The sequence below is a fragment of the Ctenocephalides felis genome, unplaced genomic scaffold, assembly GCF_003426905.1.
Source record: "Ctenocephalides felis isolate EL2017-DRISC unplaced genomic scaffold, ASM342690v1 CF-g0.4_SCAFFOLD_03571, whole genome shotgun sequence".
Lineage (NCBI taxonomy): Eukaryota > Metazoa > Arthropoda > Insecta > Siphonaptera > Pulicidae > Ctenocephalides > Ctenocephalides felis.
This window is the reverse complement of record NW_020539725.1, coordinates 48,776,741-48,784,445: the sequence shown is the minus strand read 5'-3', so window position 1 is coordinate 48,784,445 and position 7,705 is coordinate 48,776,741. Positions and strand designations below refer to the sequence as shown.

Below are 7,705 nucleotides of genomic sequence, written 5' to 3'. Positions count from 1 at the left end.
ATATTGGTTCTTTTCCTTTCATTTCCAAAGCAAACAATGATAAGGTAATTTCTTCTCCAAACCTGTAAAATATGAATTATGTAATTAATATATATAATATAATATATAAATTATGAATACTTATGATTTTATCAAATTCAACACATATCATTTATTGTTTGGTCAATTCAAAGAAATTTGAACTACAACATATGATTTTATTAACTATATATATGCACAGTGTCCAGAACTTAATGTCAAGCCGAAATAGAGTATTAACTCTCCGAAACAATTACAGAAAAAATATCTCACCTTGTTTGTAAATTGTGAGCTTTTTTAAGTGCAATCTAGAGCTTTGGTAAAATAATGATCTTTTTCATTATTGTGGTTAATATACAGTAATTAAACATTGGAACAGCAACCGTCAATAATATTTAAGGGAAGACCACAATAAAAAATAATAACACAATTACAACAATTTTACAAGTTTACAACAATTAAGATATTTTGTTGATCTATGAATTTAAAATTTTTAAACTTTGATAGGTCCGACCTTAAAAAAATGTACCAAAGTGTGTTGGCAAGTTTTATCAAAAGATGGGCATTTAATCAGGATTACAAAAAGGTAAAATATTTAATAATTTTATTATAGAAATTTTTGAGTAAAAAATAAAACAATGTGAAATCATTACCGCTTCACGTTAAATTCTGAGACACCCTGTTTATATATTGTGTCTAATAACTCATTTGAGTTAAATTTGATTCACCAACCAGAAATTTATATATATATATATTTATATATATATACTAGCATACCCAGCCTCGCGTTGCGACGGCCCTTATTAAAATCCACCTGATTGAAATTCGAATCTGTTTGACAACCAACATTTCAAACTTTTGTAATAAAAACCATATCAATCCCAAATAAATAAAATCTGGATTCAAATTTGAATTTGATGGATTAATACTATTGATAAAATTGTTTTTTTTTAACTTAAATTAATAAAAAATGAAATAATTAAAGATTTGAATAAATGAGTACATTACAAAATTTTAATAAATAACTAAGTGACTTTTATAAATTTGTTATTGTGTGTGTGTGTTTTGCATGTGCTTTTATTCTGTAAACAAGCATATAAACCCTTTAATACCACGTGACGCCTGCACACAAATCACACTTACTTTAGCGCTTAGATTTGTTGCGCATCTCTTATAAAGCACTGACCTATTCTCACATGGACTTTTTTGTTATGTAAACAAAGTCAAGGCGAGGGTTCCCCACTGCTTCAAATATTAATTAAATTATAATCACAATTAAATAAAAATTAAAGTTCTTAAAAATACACTCGATTACATACTATTTACATAAGCTCTTCTAAATATTTCTGATACCAAAAATCGGAATCGGAACTTGATATATGTCTGTATTAGAGGAAACTTGTAATTGTTATATTGATCTTATTTAAAATTTCTGAGAGAGTCATATGAAGCTACTTCTAAATTAACAGTTAACTATGCATTTTTCATTACAAATATATTATATTCAAATTGAATAAATATAATCAACTGCCAATTAAAATATAAATTTGATATGTTCTCAGTAAAATATGTATGTAATTCGTTAAAATGTTTTTCAGAGGTCACAAAGTTGAACGCACTTCTTTGAAAAATGTGTGGCAATGAACGTTTTTATGACGTAAAATTTATGAAGCATCTTCTCTAGAAATTTGAGATTGGTGTGCACTTTCTATTTTTGCTTGGTCTATTACACACGTTGTGTTTATGCTAAAATAGAAGTCACATGTCTATCTTTCTATATTTGTATTACAGTAGAACTCCAATTATCCGAATTAATGGGGACCGGGACCGATTCGGATAATCAAATATTCGGATAATCAAATATTCGACGTTTTTTTTAAAAAAATTGCCATTGGAGAGAAAAAAAGTTACGTTTTGATATTGCACTATTTTTTTATTGAATTGAATAAAAAACATGACATTTTCACATGTTTTAAATATAAATAAAATGTACTTATGTACAAGTTTAGAAATAAAAATCATTGTTTTGTAAACATCTCCGTCAAATCAAAACAAACAATGCCTACACTGGCTTTGGTGAAAGAATAATAGCGCACTTAGACTTTTTTTGACAATTTTTTTTCTGAAAGTGATTCGGATAATCGGCGATTCGAATAATTGGAGTTCGATAATTGGAGTTCGGATAATTGGAGTTCGGATGATTGGAGTTCGGATAATTGGAGTTCGGATAATTGGAGTTCTACTGTAGTTGATTTTTTACAGTTTGCACATCTTATTACAAAACTTGACGGTGTAAATAAGTTCATCACATAAAGCGTGTTTTCTTTTTAAGGGTAAGGTTATAAGGATAAGTTAGTAATCGCAAAAATTGAGAATGAAATGAGGTTTCTGCAAAATTCAAAAATTTCAAAATTTTACGGTACGAGAAGTTCCGGCAGTTTTCCTTAAAAGGTACGGAGCAATGCACCACTAGTTTTGAAATTTCAATTATAATGTAATATAGATGCATTATATGCACTTAACATAGGTATTTAAACATATGCCGAATGCGGCTTTGTTCGGGCAGTTGGCCCATGCGCGAATGCGCGAATAGGCATGTATGCGTCCAGGTCTGTCGGTGTGTTCGTCGCGATGTGCCGCGCATCTAATACCGTGGTATAAACTCTGATGCGCTCTCGTTCCCCCTCGCAGTCTTGCTTCAGAGTTCAACAAGTACGGTTCGTACTTCATACGAACATTCTATCAAAGAACGGCCACGGACTCACACATTGAATATTCACATATACAACTGCGATACCGAATATCCACAAAGCCAAATCGACGAACAATTCCAGTAGAAGCTTCTGGATCGTTCCCCGTGCGCTGTATTCTAGTACCGATACCGACTGTTTACCGTACCGGCCAACGTTGAATGAGTGAAAACTTGCATCAAAACGTGTTTGGAACAATCAAAACAAACCCAAAAAGTTATCTTGCATTGGGGTCATTGACAAATTTCAGTATCACTTTTGTTATTATTATTAAATCAAAAGTGGGTGATTGCGCCGAAAGTGTATAACTAAAATTAACAGCACATGCATCGAATCTCTGAAGATACTAGTTTAAAAATTTTCCGTGTCGCGAGGTGTGAAATTGGCCATTGCGTCATAGCTCGGGATTTGTATGGTGATTTGGTGTTAAAAACTTGTAGCAGCAATTGATCGATCAAGATCATTCATAGCTTTTGTGCTCTGATGTAATAGTGATCAAAGTTAAGCAATCTATCAAGGAATTTTGAAACTTGACAAGATTGCCGTTGAAGAAATTTGAAAGGCTTCCAAATACAATAATTATCTGTTATATACACTTAAAAAAGTTAATAGTTAATAAATATCTCTAACACCAAAAGCAGTTGTTAGAATAGTTTTGGTTTATCATATCAAGAACACCAAAGCTTTAGTAGTCCATTTGTCACTTTTAACCGTGACAATAGGTACCAGAACTTATCAATTCCGAAAAGATTTAGATAAATACCATAAATCAACAAGATGGCGTTCATGATGCCGGTAATGAAAAACGATTGGGATATCTACAAATCCAATAGGTCCCGCAAGACCTCCGAATGTTCCAACAGTAGTGGCTGTAGAAGTCGCAAGTTCGGAATGTCAGCAGCGAATGTCAAAGTTCTTTGTCATCATCCCCAAGTGGCGCTGAATTCATCCCTTCGCCACACAGGAGTTACAGCTATTCGCATTCGTCAAGCTATCATCCTCCACAGACTGCCATGCAACAACGGCAGTTTTCAAGAAACTCGTCCAAATCATCTTTGGGACAATCGCCCGCTAAAAGCATTTCCAATAGTCCGCCAAAAAACGGAACGAGTACGAGTTCAGGAAGCTTAAACAAGTTTCATACCAGGCTGGTAGATAAGCTAAAGCGATCGTTGAAACGCGATGGTTCTGCTGGAACCGATGAAAGATCTTCATGATATGGCGACAAGGTAGAAGGGAACGAGGTAAAAGAAGCGTGGTGCAAGCCGAGGTCAAAGTCGCTGTCCGTTCCCAGAGAGGTGGTCGGGAGATTCGAGTTTGTTGGAGCTAAAGGTATAAAATAGAGTAACGATTGTTATTTAAACCATACGCAATATCGTTATGAAATAAATAATAACGATTGCAAGTCAACATTTCACAACTTTCCCGCCAATAATAACTACACAAGAAATACCATATCATATCTCTATTAAATCGTAATAATGTGAAAGTGAGGTTAATTGAAAAAAATGTAATATGATACATTTTCTGTTACATTTTTTATTTATATTACGATATGCGTCTGGTTTAAAAAGAATGCAAGATTAGGTGAAGATCGAATATTGAAATATTTAATAGATACATAATGTAGGCAAGTCATATTTAGTTTAGAAGGAAGTTTTGAGGAATGAAGATTTCTTTAAATAAGGTTTCTAAGTATATGTTAAATATTAAGTTCTGTAGGCGAATGAAATTAATAAGAATTCGTAGACCAAAAGTTTTAATTGGCTAAAATTGGCAATTTAAAAAGAAAATATAAAATTATACCGAAGATGGTTATATACAAAAATTTCGTACAAACAGGTAGATTCTTATTACTATTTCTATTTATTGATACTCAAATATTTATAAACTTTGGTTATCATTTTTTAAGAAAAAAGAGTTCATTTCACAGTCACAATCATAGACAATCCAATTGATAAATCCGATTTCTATTAAACATTTATTAATCTGTTAAAAATATCTTATGTTTAAATTTTGAGTATCAATACTAATAATATAAGAAATTAAATTAAAATGTAGTCAAATCATTATACAAAAATTAACTATAAACGCATATATAACCTGCTTAATGCTACTTCAAATATAGAATTCGCGTAAGAGCATTATATAGTAGTTCCATGCAAAAGTAGTCTATATTTTTTTAAAATATAAATATCAATAACTAAAATAAGCCTTTGAAATCTAAAAATATTATAACGCTTTATATTAGATGTATTAGGATGGTTCCAAAATGTTAAAACAAAAAATATTTTGCTCTCACCCCGTTGATTATTTTATTTTTATTATATCTGTTTTTTTTATTTCTAAATTGTGCAATAATTCAATGTTCATATAATATTATGTACCTTCAGTTTGAAAGAATATTAATTTTATTTTAAAAAATAGTATGGGTTGAGAGAAAAAACTGAAGATATGACATTTTTGAATCATTTTAATAAAATGTGCATATGCATTCTAGTTATAAGAAAACAAGTGCTAATTTATATTTTTTCGTTGCACTGTAGCTTAGAAATGTTGAGTATTATTATTTATCGCTTTACTAATATATAACTGCTTATGAATGTGATAAAAATTGGATATTATTATTATTTTTTATTAATAATTATGAGAACTAAGATTAATTTTAATTTTTTATTCAGTGATAATAAAATTTTTGTCACTAATAAGTAAAACTTCTGAAACAATATAAACTTCTCGGTTATCTTTTAATTTCATATAAATTTTATATTATTTAATTAACATTCTTTTTATGAAATTTTGAACCTGTATTTGCTATGTCATTAATTAATTTTAGTTATATTCTAACCTAGATATATTTGGATTTGTTTTCTACAATATATTAAGAATATTAAATAGGTTATGCGTGCAAGGAGCAACAAAATACAAATAATACTGATTTTGTATTATTATTGAATACATATGAATTATATTATTGACAAATTGCAACATTGAAAAAGTAACATTAATTAATGTGCGCATACCTTATTTAAAGTTGAATTATATTAATATTAAGACTTATCACGCTTATTCAAAAATAGATATGTAATGACTTGATAATTTGGATGTGAAAATAGTATTAATCAAGCAACATAGTTGTCACATCTCACAAAAGATGAAAAATTTACGATATAAAATTTTTAGGCTAACTTTATATAATATGAAGTCAACACTAGCAGAATTACTTTAAACAAATTTTAAATTAATTTATTTGAAACTATTCCTTCAGTCACCAATTTATTAATATTTTTTCTCTAAATATTATAATTTAAATAATGAAAAGTACATTTTTCGAGCCTTTCACCAAAAGCCCTGAATTCAAAATGTTTTTCTTTATTTAATTGAGATCTGTGATAAAAATAAACTTATTGACTAAAAATATTAAAATCCAAAAAATATACAAATAAATAAAAATTAGAATTTACAAAATTCATTAGAAGAAATTGTTTTTCGATATAGATGTGGGACCATAATTGTCGTTCCTTCTGTTAAGACAATAACGACTATATTTAAAATCCCTTCTGTAGAAATCTAAAATCAATTCTTCGATCAACTTTAAGACTGTGTTTAACCAATCCTTTTAGAAATTTACAAATGAAGCCAAAATTAAATTTTGAAGGAAGAACCTAAACAATATCTAGTTATTTAAAACTTATATTATGACTGCCAGAAAGCCTAAGTCGTAATAATAGTATCAATAAACTATTCGTAGGTAATTAGATACTATGAGCATTTCACTGAAAATATTTCGTTAATATGAATTAATTAATATCTGTACATATAACAGATTGCTAATTTTTATTTTTTCAATTGTTTAGGAATGCTATTACGTTGAAAAAATTACACATATCTATCAATATTAAATAATTACAATTTCGGAACAGATCTCAAACACTTTCAAGTTCGTTACATGAAAATTGATAATTAATATTCAGTAAAAGTTTGTAGGTAAATGTAATTTTAGAATTTTAAAATCGTATACATGTAAGAAATAAGGTTTTTTGCTAACATGAAAGTCATTTCATCAGATACGTCTTATGTTTAATGATTGAACATAAGCTAAAACTAAAAAAATGCATTTTTGCTATTTTTTCTTAATTTATTTAATGACATTGCTTCATCAAATTTTATTTTATGAAAGTTGTAAATGAATGCTTTATTATAATTAGTTGAAAATCAGGTATATTTGATAATATATGTTTTTTTAAATGATGTCATCAAATATTTTAAAATATCAACACATTCAAAATCTCTTTAGTTAAGTCATTTTAATACATTGATGTTTTCGTATCATTTTAAATGCATTACTGAACTTGTGTATGAATGTCTTGTATGTATATATATATATATATATATATATATATATATATATATATATATATATATATATATATGCGTTCATACACCATATGAAATTTTGTGTTTGTATATTACAAAAATGGATAAAAATATTATTTTTGTATTTGATATATTTGCATGAGTATTCATACAGATATGATGTGTATGCATGCATATATATTTCTTACGAAAAGATTTATTAATCTGAACATCTTCAAAAGTTCTTCTTATAGAAGAGCAAAATATAAATATTAAAGCTTAAATTCTAAACAGTATTTCATAATAGTTATGAAATACTGAATGACTCACATATGTAATTATATTATTTATTTATATATTATATATAATTGTTATATGCACCGTATGTGAATATAATCGTAATAGATAACGAACTGAGTCATTTATTAAAAATGCCATAATAGCAGGATTAAATATAAATCGTTATAGATTATATCGATAAAAAAACATTGACGAATAATCAATTTTTAGTACGTAATCTACTATTGATCAAATTCATATACTGTGCAATGTGAGACTCAGGCAAAATAAAAAAATATACA

The 7,705-nt window shown here is 28.1% G+C and overlaps 1 pseudogene; it reads left to right on the top strand.

Annotated features, from left to right (window-relative positions):
- The first annotated feature begins 3,484 nt into the window (after nucleotides 1-3,484).
- On the top strand, nucleotides 3,485-4,699 carry LOC113384476 (annotated as a pseudogene).
- Nucleotides 4,700-7,705: the final 3,006 nt, after the last annotated feature.